Raw genomic sequence first — 15,955 nt, forward strand, 5'->3', positions numbered from 1 at the left:
CAGCTTAATTAGCAGCTTAATCATTTTTACAAGAAAACGTGCTGCACTTTGATACATGAGCAAGAGTTAGATTAATGAAGTCAGATGAGCATGTTTTTTCAGTGCTATTCCCTGCTGCAGCACTGTGCTTGTACTAGGGCAACGTGGATAACAGACGTGCCCACGTGTACACACACACACGTGTGCGCACCCACTCGTGCTTCAGGTGTCTGTGCTTCATTTTACAAGCGTTTCTGCAGAAGGCACTGTCAGCCTTCTGAGAGGAGCTGCCCTGCTCTTCTGTGTCTAATAGCAAGTAGATATGCTACATAGACGCCAGGAAAGCTGAAATTCCAGCATGATCAAGCAAAACACCACGAGGCTAGTTTTGATAACAATCCTCATTTAATCCTGTTGTTTCTAGGCTCTCTTTGCTGTGGTTTGGTTTGATTCCACTTGTAGTCCCTGCTTCAAGCAGCGCTCCATTGGCACCGCTTCGACCACCAGCGATACCCTGCTCGGTGCGGCCCTGGCCAGGGCAGCCGAGGCTCTGGGGGTGCCACCGCTGTGCCTCGGTGGGCAGTGCTGCGTGTGCTGCTTCCACCGCACCTGGGCGTGTTTAAGAGCAGATGCTCAGGCTCACTGGTGGTGGTCTCACTCTAGGTAGGGCTTCTGCGTTTTAGGCTAGGCTCACAGTCAAGGGCTGAGCTTGTCTTCTTGAATAGTGTTAACTGTGACTGTCTTAAGTAGCTCTGATGTTTATAAGAAAAAAGAATTTGCTTTCTCTCTTTTTTTCTTTTCTTTGTTTCCTTTTTGGCAGAAACTTTCTGATGATTTAACTGAAAATTTAGGTACAATTTAAGATATTTTTTTTGTAGGTTATCATACTTCTATTCCCTGATACACATTACAATAAATAATAGCTAGCTCACATGCATTTCTGAAGGTTTTTTTCCAAGACTTTTTTATTACATTCAGAAGTTAAATGGAGAGCTCGAATAGGGCCTTATTACTACAAAGGACATAATGATTAAAGGAAGGAAAATCTTAAGAAGGAGAACTGCTAACTGTGGCTTATAGCTGTTGTTGTCCAGTATGTCTGACGGCAGGCATGCGGTGTAAACGGGTGCTGATCTGTGTGGAGTTTGGATTTCTGTGCAAGTACTGAGATCCTTGGTGGGTAAGCTATCCAGATGAGGCTCACCCTGTTGCTTAGACAATGGATAAAATGTCAGTCTGGGAATTATTCCATGTTAGTTTGCCAAGAGCACTTCTCATTTGATCAAGAATCAATCATTTGATGAAAGGCAATAGGAATTTTGTCATAACATAAGAAAGCGTTGTCCAAGGAGGTTGTAGAATGTCTGTCACCAGAGATTTTAGGAATGGGTTAGATAAACATCTGTAAGGGATGGTTTGGGTATTGTTAATCCTGCTCCAGGCTAGCAGGGTAGACCTGTGATGTGGCTGCAGAACATCCGTGATGCTTGGTTGGGAGATTTGGCATCTGACAAAACTCGTTTCACTGCAGGTCTGATCCAAAATCAGGCTGGCTTCCTTATTCCATGGGAATCTAGGTGTTCTCTCCATCATGACAAAGATACTCATTGTTATGATGTGTAAAGAAATATATGCTTGCATAAAATTAAACTTAGAAGGTGTTATAACCTTGATGCAACTCATATTATTGGTGATACAATGCCCATCCATCTGCCATGACAAACCATTACCAGTAGAGGGTACCAGTGTACTGTTTGCAAGGATAGAAATTGTCATCTTTGGAAATCTTTTAATTATTTTTTTATTTTTATTTTGTATGATTAACTGGGGCTGACACAAAAGCAGGAAGCTGCTACCTAGTGAGGCTTGAGTTCAGCACACAGAATTTGCCCTGAGTGGCTGCTTGCAAAATCCTGACTGTTATAGCAGAATGAAGGAGAAGATTTTTTTTTATTTTGGACTTTTGAATTTATCTGCTGGCACATCACTGGTCCTTATTAATTCAAGATAGTTTGTAAGGATGGGTGAAAATCTGAAAGTTTCCCAGTTCAGGCAGGCTTTGAGTTGCTATACTGGAGGTGAAGTTTGGTGACCTATGTGGAGCTAAGGAGAGTTGTGTTTCTGGCTCTGGAGCATAGCTGAGTGAGATCTTACACTGCAGGAGCAGCTTCCTTTCAAACTAGGACTAGTAATTTATCCAAACATTTTTCTTAAGAGCCGGTGTAACTTAAAATAATGCAGAACATCTCTGAGGAATGCCTTCCAAATGCTTCAGGTTTTGTGTTTGCAACTGTCCTACCTCCCAAAAATGGAGCGCAACCCAGAATAGCTATCTGTGCTGAACACTCTATTCCAACCATGTTCAAGTCAGTTTGGCCACTGACTACAGTATAACCATCTTTATGGTTCTGAAAGTTTGTCGTGTAGCTTTTAACCCAGCCAAAGCGAGCTGTGCTTAGCAAGGGTAGTCCTGTCACTAACCACAGTAAACTGTGGCCATACCTTAATAAGACATGGTGCTCAGTTCCCAAATGAACGACAGCCCAAAGACACTATCCACCTTCTGAAGTCATTGTGTGACCTGAGAAGATAATCCAGTTTTGGATTTAGACAGTCCTGTTGTGTCTTTCAGTCTGCAAAAGCCCAGAGCTGAGTGCATTTGGAGACAGAACTAGCTGCTTACTGCTAGAAGTAGTCCTCATAGTTCAGGGCTCATCTGAAAAGGAAGGAAGCTTGCATAAAGTATTTGTTGATTTATCTGATCTCTTAATAGACAGATGAGATCAGATGCTGGCAATTTGTCCCTTTTCCTCAGATACCTGGAAAAGAATTGTCACATACTTTACAAATGCACACACAGAAGACATCTGTTCAGGTAGTTTACCAACTGAGATGATGATGGTGGGAGGGTACAGCTGTAGGTTAGCGTGTAATTTTACCAAAGAAAAGGCAGTAAATGCCAAAAGGGGACTGAATTGTTGCATAAGCCAAGAGTGGCAAGCATGTCTAGAGTGCTCCAGACAGCTCCACAGCCCGGCATGGCTCAAGCAATGGCCCAGTCAGTGAAGCATGGCTGATTTACGCCAGATGAGAATCCAGCCTAGTGCGTTTCATCGCTTCCTCGAGCGGGGCACTGCCCTGTGGAATGGCAGCCAGTAAAGAGCAAGCTTCCTGTGCTATGTTCCATAAATTCTTTATCAGCTCATGTAATCAGATAGCATGGCTGGATGTTGATTTTGTTACGGTACCTGGAGCGAATCTCTATATGTTAATTTAAAGCCATAAAACTGCAGCTTAGGGTTTCGGCATCCTAATTGAAACTTCCTCTTCTTGGAGGCATTCATGCTACAGTGGAATAATAATCATCATAAAAAAGCAAGAGGCAGATAAAATGAAAGTGCATTGTTTCAGGTAACCCATAAATGCCAGGAAGACTCTGACACCTAGTGCCGAGCATGCAGTTGTGCTGAAGGATCTCCACTGGACTTTCTGCTTGCTTTTACCAGCAGTCCAGTAGAAGTTCCATAAGGAGATCTGTCCTTGTCAGAAATGTGGTGTTCAGTCTTCCTTGCCAGAGAGTGTCCTTGTTTGAACTGTCATTGCATGAAGTGTACACAGTGCTTGGCACAATGGGGCTATTGTTTCTGGTCAAGGCTATTTAATTGCCCCATTGACGTTCTGCTCTGGAGATGCTGCTGAGGTCAACAGGAGAACTGAAGAGCAGGATATTTGTTCTCAAACTGTTAAATCTGGATCCTGAAAACACTCGCTGTCAAGGCAGTCACAACTGCAGATCATGTCCTTAAAGTCTCCTGTCCGTTAGTCACGAGTGGGATAGAGGAACATCAGATGGAGCTAAAGGAAGGAGACAGCTGGTTGGGATACTTAGGGTCAGAGGTAGAATGGATAGGAATTGGTAGAAGACCCTCACTGATTTCCCTGAGGTGACCTGGCCGTTCGGTGGGACCTGTCTGACCGCAGACTCTAACCTGCTTGCGCTGGCAGTGGTGTCTCAAACTGGAGCCATGTGCGCTGAACAGCCTTTGCCGCTGCAGACGGGCCAGGCCTCAAGTTCAACACGAGGGGCTTGAGCTGGGATCCAGGTTTGGTGGCTGGCTCCCTTCTGTTGATCTATGGCTTCCTCTAGCTCAAGGTGTAAGCTCTGCTCCACTACACCCACCAGCCTCAGGGTCTTGTCTCCCAAAAGACCATTAATGCTTAGGCGGGGGTATAGGACCTCGTGCTTAGAAGCGAAGCAGAAAGGATAAGACAGCACCAGCCTGCTGACTAGACTGTGAACCAAATGCTATAACAGATCAAAGGGAAAACTAAATTATAGATTGATAGATGCCTTTAGTTTATAAGTTATTAAGCACCAGGTAACAGGTTAGATTAATATTGTGCCTGGAGGTTTCTTTTTGCTGCTTTTTTTTCTCTCTCCTTTTTTAAGAATTGGAGAAAACAAAATATTTTTCTAATTAAGTAAATCTACAGTGCTTGCTAATGGGGCCCGTCTGTGTGCTTGTCACAGGGCACAGGGAGAACTGGAATAATGATTTTATTTTTTCATTAAATAGAATTATAGGCAGTTACTCAAAGCAACTGTGAGTCTAATTGAAAGAAAACCATTTCTTCTTAATTTACTTTCACGGTTCTGGATGATAAAAGAGTGTGTTCGCTGGAAAATTAAATAAAAAACACAACATGAGGAAGCTTGAAATAATGTTGCTCAGGCACAGGTGGGCAGAGAGAGCACAGTAGTTTTCCTGCTAGTTAATAGTGAGTTCAGACACTAGAGCTTTCTCTTACTGCCCAAAAGGTGCGTTTCTCCACTCTCAGGGCCCTTCCCAAGCTTTCATTTCAGCTTCCCTCTGTCACTTCAAGGACATCCCTTTGTTTTCCAGTTTAGTCATCCCCCACATTAACCATGTGAGCTTGACTCTTCCTGCAGGGCTGGACTATTACTTCCCCTCTCCCTCCATGAATGACAGCAGCTGGATATCAGTGCTCCTCTGTATCCGGAATGATTCCCGACTGATTCAGGCATGGGGATTACAGGGATCCTTCAGCTCACGGGTGCGCCCTTCTGGGCTCTGGCTCCAAGGGTGCCTTACAGAGTTGTCAACATCTCGTGGGTTGGTTGGATTGCTCTTCTCTTACTAAGGCTGCAGAGAGCGGGTAAGGTTTGGCTCTTTCTCAGCCCTGGACGGCCCCAGAAATCTTTAGGGACTGCACAGTCCCCCTGCACAGGCACACGAGGGGTTAAGAAAATGGGAACTGATTAATTCCATGGCGAGGGTCCTTATCTGGCCCTGGTGCTGCCTCTGAAACGGACACATCTGGTAGGGTCACAGCATCAAGGAATGGCTGCAGCACTGAGGCAAGGGTCTGTTTCCACTAACCGTTTCTGCTACTTCTTACACTAAGTACTTCCTAAAAAAGGCACGGGATAATGTTTCACTGTGGCTGCCGTTAGATTTACGGGGATACCATTTGCTCCAACTCTTGGATTCACTCAGTCCGGGACAAGATTAAAACCAACCCTTCAATTTCCTTTTTTCTTTAGGAAATTAACTGTGGCTTTTCTGCTAATGAAAGTCCAGAGACACTAGCTTATTCAGGCTCTCTGCTGGCTCTGTGTTTGTTTGATATGTCTTCAAGGTGCACCTGAAGGAAACAAGGAGTTAAGGCGGCTATTGGCAATTAACACTAAACATTATTTTCTGCCTTTTACAAATGCCTGTGTATGTAAGGAAGCCAGAGCAGGGCTTGGACTTGTCACTTCAGGAAATGCTCTGTCTTTTCTGTTTGAAAACAGGGTAAAGAAAAAGGCAGTGAAAACTTTCCATGAAGCAAAACCTATTTTGACTCCATCTATAGATGCCTGTGCTCCTGTGATCATGTTACACTAAAAATCTGTTTCATTCCAGGTTCATCTTTATTTCTTAATGTTGTGTAATACAAGAAACATTACTGTTCTGCTTCTACTGAAATATTTCTAAGAAGATTCCAATTTTCTTTTGGAATTACTTCTTTATTTTTGTAACTAGCTCTACTCGAAAAGAGCTGCTTCTTACAAACTGTTCTGCTGCTGCTGCCATGAGACATTCAAGGGAAAGAACTTCCCTGTAATACTCTTTGATCAGCTGTGTGTTGGGTCAGAGCAGGGCAGTCAGGATGATTCAGAGCAATGGGACAAGATATTTATATTTTTCCCATCAGTAGATGTATTTGGGTATTTTCTAACAAAAAGGGTTTTCACTGGAGAGTGCTGGTTCAGCCAAAATTATTTTTCTTCCATCTCATTCCCAGAAAACACTAGCTGCTTTGTTTCCTTCTTCAGCAGCAGAACCTGGGCCTCTGGGATCAATGGTTCCAATGCTGTCCCAGCACAACCATATCACCTCCTCCCGTTGGAAAATATGAAGCCTTCCAAGTAGTCTGGAGGAGAACTGGACACCATAAAAATCCCCATGGAGGCAAGCAAGCTGTGACTCCGGGATCCAGTTGAACCCTGGCTTGTGTTGGGTTTGCAAAGGATTTGCCAAAAAATGGTTGTTGGGATTTTTTGTCTTATTTTTCATCAGTATCTGAATTGATGGGTTTAGTTAAAGAGAATTCCTGGTCAATAGACTCACTGGTTTTTACTGACAGCTAATATACAAGGAGGAATGGATGACCAGGCCCTTTGAATTTTTAGATTTGGAAAACATACTTCCAGTCTAATTTGTTGAGATGAACAAAAATGAAGAGAAGATATTGCTGAATTTCCTATTCTTATTAATGGGGAGGCTTCCCCCCATTCTGAACATCCTGCCTAAGTGCTATGAAGAATAAACAATGTTATATGAACTACCTGATAAATGCTGCTTTCAAAATAAAGATTTTTTTTCTGAACTCTTTAATACCTTCCTAATCTGAAGTACAATTTTTCTTGTCTATAATCACTATATTAAAATTTAATGCCAAGTATTAATATAACATACTTAATGGCAACCTGCATATTATTCTGAACGTAGCTGCCCTGCAAAAGAGCTCTGTGAGCTTGAACAGGAGAGCATTTAACTCTTCCCAGGCACTCAGTGGGTAGCAAAGGCACGTGGTCTTAGTTGCTCCTACATGGAGCAAACTTCAGTGCTGGGAATTGGGTTGGCAGCTTCCAAGCAAGGAACCAAAGCCAGCACAATATCCTTATCATTTGTCTGCTGGGATCGCTTCTGTTTTCTAAGATGTTTCTTCTGAGCCCATTCTAGTGGGGAAATTCAGACTGGCAAGATGAATGGGAGGGTGGAACTGTTACGAAGGGAGGGCTGTTACTTAGATGTATGTGTTTAAATCATGGCAGGGTGGAGGATGAACAAGTGAAGGTTAGACCATTCCAAAAAGATAACTGGAGGAACAGGAAAGGGAACTTGTTTTCTTGGCCTACACAGCAGCATGGTGGTTAACTGTTTTTTTTTTTTTTTTTTTAGCCTGACTGCCACCTGGGTTGTGTCTCTGTGTGTGAGTGTGGATGCTGCATGCAGGACTCTGAAGTACAGAAAAGCACTTTGCCACCTTTCTTCTTGTGTGCTGCATCTCCCTGCACTTCTCTGGAGAGTAGGTATTCAAGATCTTGTGCTTTGCTGTTCCTGGAGACTCTGCAGCCCCTAGCTGCACAGAAAGCTCCTGCCCTCAGCTGTGCTCAACACAAGGACCAAAATGCTCCTTCACCTGGCTGCTTGCTGACTGACTTCTCCCCTTTCTATCCTAAGCCTTTAGAGCAGGAACTGACCCATGGAGTTTCACTTGCTGTGCCTAGGAAATGTGGATATCTGGCTTTTAGAATTTGGTATTCTGTAGTATTAGTGTCAAACATTAGTATAATTACCCACCAAGCAGTCTTACAACATGGACCGAGCCCCAAAATGATGAGGTTGGCTTAAAAGCAGAAGATTATAATTGAAAGCTATTGTTTTAAATTTTAGATTTTGAAACTTTGTTTATAGCGTTCAAGCTGTGTTCAACAGGAGAAGTAGAAACTTGTTATAATGGAAAACTCAATTAGCATGTAAACACAGATATGCAAATACTGCAACTTAATGCAAAATGCTGAAACTCATGACAAAAATCTGTGTGACTGACAAAGCCATAAAACCTCAGATCCACTTAGAGGAAAGAACACAGGAAACAAATATTTCCATGCAGGTTTGATTCTGCAGATGCCCCAGCCCTTTTGCCTGACTGGTTTACGTGAGTGTGTTCTGAGGAGCTAAAAGCAGCAAGAGTTAGTTCTTTTACAATTTTTTTTTTTATAGAAGCACAAAGTAAAATATTCTCACCTGGAAAGAAGTCTGTGCTGAGATGGACGGAGGGGAAAGAAATTAGAAAAAGAAAATAAAGAAACAGACAGTGGGTGGCAAAAGGGAGAGAGGTACACAGTGGTGAGTGTGAAGGATGACTTGGAAAGTAGAGGGATGCTATTGAGGAACAGCAGTAGGAAGGAAAAGGGGGGCTGAGGGGAAAAGCAGGAGACATGGTAAGTTAAGTAAATTCACATTTATTTCTGCAAGAATTTGCTTCAAACGCTCTTCCTGCCCTCACTGAACATTTGCTGTTTGGACGCCCTCCACTACGGGGAGGAACAAAACCGCTCTGTTAAAGCACCAGTGGTGGAGGTGAATAGCAGGTCACTGGCAGGCTGCTGTGTTCAGTGTCTGTGTGCTCCACCTGAGTGAGGCACACTGTGCATGCAGAGGGGCGAGCCAGCAACCTCTGAAGCTCTTGCAAAGGCTCCCTTGGGTCCTGCCTGTGCCCGTGGTCTGGTACAGGAAACCAAACCTCACTGCTAGTTATTGGTCATCTCCAAAAACTTCTTGGCTTTCAGGGTAGCTCGTTCTGATCCCTAGGGAGCAGTGGTCATGGTAAGGTTTATTAGCATCACCTTGACAGTGTTTAAATGCATAATGGACAAGCTAGACCATACAGCTGAAATTCTATCCCGCGCTGCCAGTCAGATGTGTTCAGAAAGAGATGGTCCCTGTTTAAATTACGGCCTTGAATATCAGTACAAATGAAAGGGTTTTCAGCACCAAGGAGGACAGAATTATTTTTACCCTTAGCTAACCTCCCTGTTGCCTGCACACTAGATAGCAGATATGTTCCAGCTTATTGGGACTACAACCAACCTATTGTTTTGGTCCAGCGTGAGTTAAAGCGAACAATGGGAGACATTGTTGGAGATCTGTTGCTGAAGGTTTTTAAATGCATGTTACGCTGTGAAGGCACAGGGCATCTGCAGTGTAACTGTCTGGAGACATTACTGTACAGTCTCAAGGAGTCTCCTTTACACATGAATCACTCTGTTTTAATGAAGACTTCCCATTCCCTATGGAATCCTACATGATTTCAGCTTTCATTAACTATGAGTTTAGGGGCTTCTCTAGACAAAAGCTGTAACACTTAATGATCATTAATCTGTTATACTTTGTCTACTATGTACTCCAGTCATGGATGTATTGCATGGCAATTGCTGTTCACAACTTCCCGTAGGCAAGCAATATTAGCACAATAGCACAGCTATGCTTTTATAAAGCATACTTCTTATTAAAGCTGGCATAGTTGTTTTGGGCTGGTCTAGCTAAGCTCTTATTCGTTAAGTAAGATCTTCTTTGCTTCCAAAGTGTGTTGCATAATGGTGTTTAAGAAAAGAGCTGATCCATGTTCTACGTCCATTAAAAGATACCATTTCACTGCTGTATGCTATTTAGTTCTTCATGTGTGAGACCTGTAATTTTAAAGAAATCTTAAAGCTATCATTTGAAATCCCCTGCAAAATTTATTTGGCTTTATCACCTGCAGAGAATGGCTCTTACAGATAAATATTGAATTACTTTCTGAGATGGGGAATACCTTCCTTGCCATGTGAACTGGAAGAGAATGTTTGAGGTAGACCAGCATGACTGGCCAGTGGTCTGATAATTGAGCGAACCTAGTACGTCATCTGGTGCCGGTCTTGGTTCCCGCAACAGGCAGCTAACACACTCCTTCCAATAGGTAACTTCTGTCTTCTGAACGTAGGATCTGCTGGCTTTGCAAAGCAGATGCTATTACCCTGTATCTCTGGCATTTGCAGTGATGCCAGTGCCAGGAGTGTGACAGTTTGCTGGTAGAGGTCAGTCCCTCTGTGAGAGAGAGAAACAGGGAGAAGACTGTAGAGTATGATGAGGCTTTTTAAGAATTTTTTTGGTGGTTAGTTGTTTTTGTGGTTGTTGGGTTTGTCTTTGTTTTTAAAGAGCAGCCGATTTATCCAAGTTCCCCACTGACAAACAGGCTCCTCTAGTCAGGGTGCTCTAATTGACTACTAGGAAACCAGAAGCTGATACCTAAATTTTGTGGATCAATTATTGGTTACTAAAGGTGGAGGAGGCTGAAACAAGGGATACTTCTTCTTACGCCATTCATCTGTAAAGTTGCTGGTGAGCCCTGAAGCCCTGATAAGTAATACAGAGCCAATCGAGACAGAATGCAGCTTACAGCTGGATGACATTTTACACACGTTTAGAGTGTCTCGCAAGATGTTCTCCAATTAGTCATCATCACTCACAATATGTTTTACATATTACCACACAGTTTACAGTCAGTCAGACTAATACAATTGCAGTGCAGCTGCTCACAGCAAGACACAAAGGTTATGGCACTGTGTACATAAGCAAGCTGTGAAAGTTACAGCCATCCAGCTCCTTTACCCTCTTGTGCTTTTAAAAGCCAACAGAAGCAGAAACAAATAGTGAGTGCGCCTCTCATTTCAGCCCTGGAAAAACATTTGAAAGCATGGAGTGAAAGGAGGGATTTTGTTTTTATAATTTGATTCCCATTGCTGCAGCTGCAGCCAAAACCTTTGGATTCTGGAAAAAGTTCAGAAAGTGCTGCTTTTTGGAAGAGGTCGTGTTTATTGGAAAATTACATCTTGCCCAGTAAAAGCTGACAGTATAAGTACTCTAGTCTATTAAAAGCTACAGAAGACACCGTTAAGAGTTTATTTAATGATTGCTACAGATGGGGTTTGGGAACTCGGAGCCTGGCATTGGTATATTGGGTTTGAGATTCTGTTTTGGGAACACAGAAACCATCATTTCTTTATTAGTGACCCCTCTCATCCACCTACATGGTTAAACTAGAACTAGCTGCCACAACTAGGCTCTGCCTAGTAACTGGGCCTATTTGCCTGAAGAAAAAGAAAAAAGTATCAGAAGTCAACACAGCAGCTTAGTGAGAACAGCTGAGACACTGTGACCAAGGAAGTCTAAAGCTGGCAGACTTGGGATCCTAGCCTGAAAGTAGACTCTGGCTCAGACTGGGGGCTTGACCCTGTGAAGTTTCCTGGAACTCTTTGGATTATGGAACAAAAATACATTGTGGAAAGAGAAGAACCACTGCCTTGGATGTTAGACCTGCTGTAAACTCCATCAGAATGTAAAGAGCTATCAACAGTCTTTGAGCTGAGCCGTTAAAGCATAAACTGTCCTTGCCTCTGCAACAGACTCCCTGTGGAGAGAGGAAGCAGTCGGAACCTGGAGTACTAGGAAAGACAAGGGTCTATTTCTCATAGCTGTCCTGCCATTGAGGAAGGGAACAGCCTTCCCCGTTGCTCGAGGAAGCCTCCCGTTCCTTTTCTGCCAGTTGTCCAGTCTCTGCAGATCATTAGAAAACCCAGGAAGAGCAGAACAGATCAGGTGGTTTCTGTCACTGGTGTTATAGTAATCTTAGACATAAGTCGGAGGAATAAGTAGGTAGGGCTCTGCTCTGTGGGCTTCTCTGCTCATCTCCCTGGAATTTGGGGGCTGTAGTCTGTTTTTTGTTTTGTTTTTTTTCTAGGAAAGACAATGTATGAAATAGCATTATGATTTTGGAACCGTTTTGCTAGGTATATGCACACATTGCTCTATTTTCATTGAAGAAAATGGATTAAAATAGTGACACTGATATTTATAGCAGAAAGTGAGCACTATGAGGTCTTTACTTTCTGGAGGACAGGCATAGGCACGCACACATCTTTTCCTCTTCTGTGGCTGTCTATTTTGTTACTCTTTAATTATACATGAGGTCTTTTGTATTGTTAGAAGTACCCGAGCATCCATATAAGAGATGGGTCAGGGGGAGTTCCCTACCAGTAAGTAAATCCAGAATTGTCTGTAACATGTGTCCCTGGTGCACTGTGATAGTATGCAGAAGGGTGCCATGCAAACACTTCTGCATTGTCTTGCATCTTGCAAACATCTTGCATCTGCCTCTTGCAATTCTGCTCTGTCACACTTCACTGGAAAGATGTATAAGCCTTCAGCACGTGGAAGCCTGTCCAGCGGCATCAGATATTTGAGTCTAGCCCAACCCTGCTGACTTCCTCTTTGAAGCAAATATGGTAGCTGAAATTTAGTGCTGCCCACTGTCTTTGGGCTTTACACCCTCAGACAAGCTTATTGCCTAGAATTTGTATGGCAATCTAAGCATGTGGGCCATTAGTACTAAGTTCTTGTGTCAGGGGAATGCAAGTGTTATGAAATGTTTTGGTTTGGTTCTGAGGTCTGTTGGCCAGAGACTGACTGGATTCCAGGAACCCATGTAGTAGGTTCTGCTCCGTCTCCGTGATTGACCTGGTGTTGGATCATTTACGGCTATCTAGAAGCCAGACTCTCCTATGAGTTCTCTCCCTTACTTCACTGGCTCCTGAGGCCTGGATAGAGTGGATAGAGACTTCCTGTGCTTTTGAGAAGATCTGCCTTTCCCCAAGCATCAATTGCAGTTTTACTATAGCCAGCAGAGTGGGGGGGGGTGTGTGTAAAGATCCTAATGTCACAGCTGTTTAGAACAAATTCAATGTAATTCAGTTTTACAAGCAGCATTAGGCTAAATCCAAATCAACATTGCTTTCAGCAAAATACAGTTATAATTCTTTTGGCCTGCTAACAAAGTGTGTGTTGCCATATTTGTCTTTCGGAAGCAAAATAAAGTATGACATTTACTGACAGCCTGCTTCAAAAGTGGAACGGCCTGATCTCACTTACATGCCGAGACTCTGGAGGCAATCCATTATTGCTCCTGATTCCATGGGTACAGCTGCCATCAGAATGTAACCCACTGCAAAGAGGAAAGCTCATCTAACAGGAGGGGCTGTAGTCTCTTGTAAGTAGAGGACTTGCTCTGCCGGACTACGGTTCTTTCAGGAGTGATATTTTCAGCAGTTAGCTCATATGGTGGAGCGAATTTTGAAACTCCCCTGTGAGACCTTCTGGTAGCTGGCCCTGAGGTCAGCTAGGGTGTTAGTGCCTACTTCAGAGCTAACAAAGGGGCAGAAAAGCTGTGGGGTTTTATCTTATATGCTGGGCTTAGGCTACATTCAAGACTTTTCAGGCTGGTAATTCTGATAGTTTTACAACAGAAAAATGGAGAGTTCAGTTATTAGTATGAATTCAATGGTATGAAGGATGTTGTGTGGCTCCTAGGACATCCTCAGAGAGCATCCTTCAGATCCAGAGTACTCACTATTCACTCAGCATCACTGTTTCTGCTTTATAAAAGTTCTTTCTGCTGTGGGCAATGTCTCTAGGGTCTTTAGTCAGCTGTTAGAGGGGTTCATTCTCCATTAGAAATAGCCTCATTAGCCTACATACTTGGATATCATCTTATAGATCGATTTTCTTCTCCATCATTAAGCCTGGAAAAAAGAGGGAAAAACAAATGTATATGTGCACACAATTATATTCTCTGTCCCTCTTTCCCTTGGAGATATTCTCTGGACTTTCTCCTACCCAGCCGCACGCTTGCCCATAATACTTCCCCCTGTGAGCATGTGCTCAGAAGCAGACACCCTGCTTTGCTAGCCCCACTTTAGCCATACAGTATTTGGGCAAGTTAACAGCTAAGACAATGTTGGCTGCTCTCCTACCATTATTCTGTACCTCTTCAAATCTTTTTACGTTACTTTGGTGATAAATAGTCATAATAAATTCTTTAATAGTGTGAAGATAGGTCATTACTCATCACAGCCAGGCTGCGAAAAGATCATAAATCTGGAATAAAACCCATTCATTTGGTTGGAGAATCCAAAGCTTCACTGTTTAGAAGGATTCATTTCCACCATCCCCCTCAGTTAATCATTCTCTAAGTCCTCATAAATATCACAGGCAAAGGAAAAGAATGACCTATTTTTGCTGTGCCATAAAATGTATGATGATGTGCTATGAGTTTTTACTTCTCAGCTCCCATGTGAAAAAATTTAGCAGCAAACCAGAGGTTGCAGTATGAAGTTTCTTGCTGACTATGCTTTCTAGGCCAAAAAGGAGGTGGGCATAAATGCATTCAAAACCAATATTATCTCCCAGGAGAAAAAAAAAGAGACAGCAAGGATCACATGTGTGCGTACACATGTAAGTGTGCATTGATATATTTTCTCCTTATAAAATGTGTATTAGTAGGAGAAACTTTAAAAATACTGCACCAGACTACCTGAGCACCTCTAGCAGCTAGACTTAAAACAAGCTCAATTATTTCATTATTTTATCAATTTACCATTCTAAACTTGGAGGGAGGGAGGGATTTTCAAGCTTGACTCTCAATTGTAGAAGGTAGAAACATTTTTGTTGATGAAGGGTGAGATTTTCAGGCATTTATTAAAAGCGTCTTAAGAAAGACACTGAAATAATGACAAATGAGTCATGAAGATTTCCATAGTGAAAAAACCACTGGAGAAAAGGACATATTGTATGTCCATTATAAAGATTAGGAGCACGTAAAGCCAAAGCGTGAGCCGGCTTCACGCAAGAGTAACTGTAATAGCTCTAGTGTCCACTCTGTGGCTGATTCCTTGAGGATCTAACTATAAGTCTGCTACAGTTCTACAGGTGGAACTGCTGCTAACTAGACCACAGTTCATGAGGTAGTGTTGGCCAAGAATTCATTATCCAGGTGCACAAGTTATTATTTCTTCCTAAAAATGCCAGTTTTCCTTGTGGGAAAGGTTTCTGACAAATTCTTGGCTTGGATTGTGTTTTGGAAAAATGCTTTCTGTTTGTCAAAATATGTTATTCTGACATTTTAAAAAATGCAATTGTCATCTTTCTGCTTTAAATGACTTTTTATTTTCAAACTTTAGTGAACTGAGGTAAAGATACTTTAAAAATGATCAAAACTGAAGTGCTTTGAAGTATAGAAAAGACATTTTGGTTGACAGAAGTGATAAGGTGGGTTTTTTTCAAGTGTTTACTTCAGGAATTTCTTATTTCTAGATTTTAGCACATTTAGCTGGATCAGTGTTTTCCATATTTTGAGATTTTCTTGGAAAAAACCAAACAAACCTCATCTATAAAGCTAAACCCCAGAACTCTTGCAGCGTTCGCCTTTTGTGGGACCACATAAAGTACCTTGCAATGTAGGTACCCTAACTCGGATGGCTGAGAACAACAGGGCTTCCCAGCCAGGCAATAAATAAGAGCATTCAGAGCTGGAGCTTAACTTTCCAGGTGGAAAAGGAGCCCTTCTCTTCTACGAGCAGTAGAAGAATCCTAGGGGGGGTGTATGGGCTAAACCAGCTGGGCTGGTACCTAAACCTGTGAAGAGGTGTCATTCACATCTGCCACGTGTGATTCTTCCCCTTGCTTTTCCTTCCTCTCTGAAGGGAAAGGAGACAGTATGAGGAAATACTACTTTATTTAGGGAAGTGAATAAATATCGTGAGAAATGGGCAGGGCTTTGGTTCCAGAGATGAGCTATATTTTGGTGACATGAATATCTGCTCCAGCTTCTGGCAGCGGTTGGTGGTTTTGGTTGCTTATAGCCTAAGTTGTAGAACCACTGGTGATTCTTAAGACCGTGGGTACTGGTTAATGTGATTGCACCTGTCTTCCCTTCTTTGGCTGTCATCAGCTGGCCCAGTACTGCTGCCATCTGCACTGCCCGTGCAATGGAGGAAGACTCTTCTCTTGTGTGCCTGCTGTCCTGC

Source organism: Grus americana, chromosome 21, assembly GCF_028858705.1.
Source record: "Grus americana isolate bGruAme1 chromosome 21, bGruAme1.mat, whole genome shotgun sequence".
Classification (NCBI taxonomy): Eukaryota; Metazoa; Chordata; class Aves; order Gruiformes; family Gruidae; genus Grus; species Grus americana.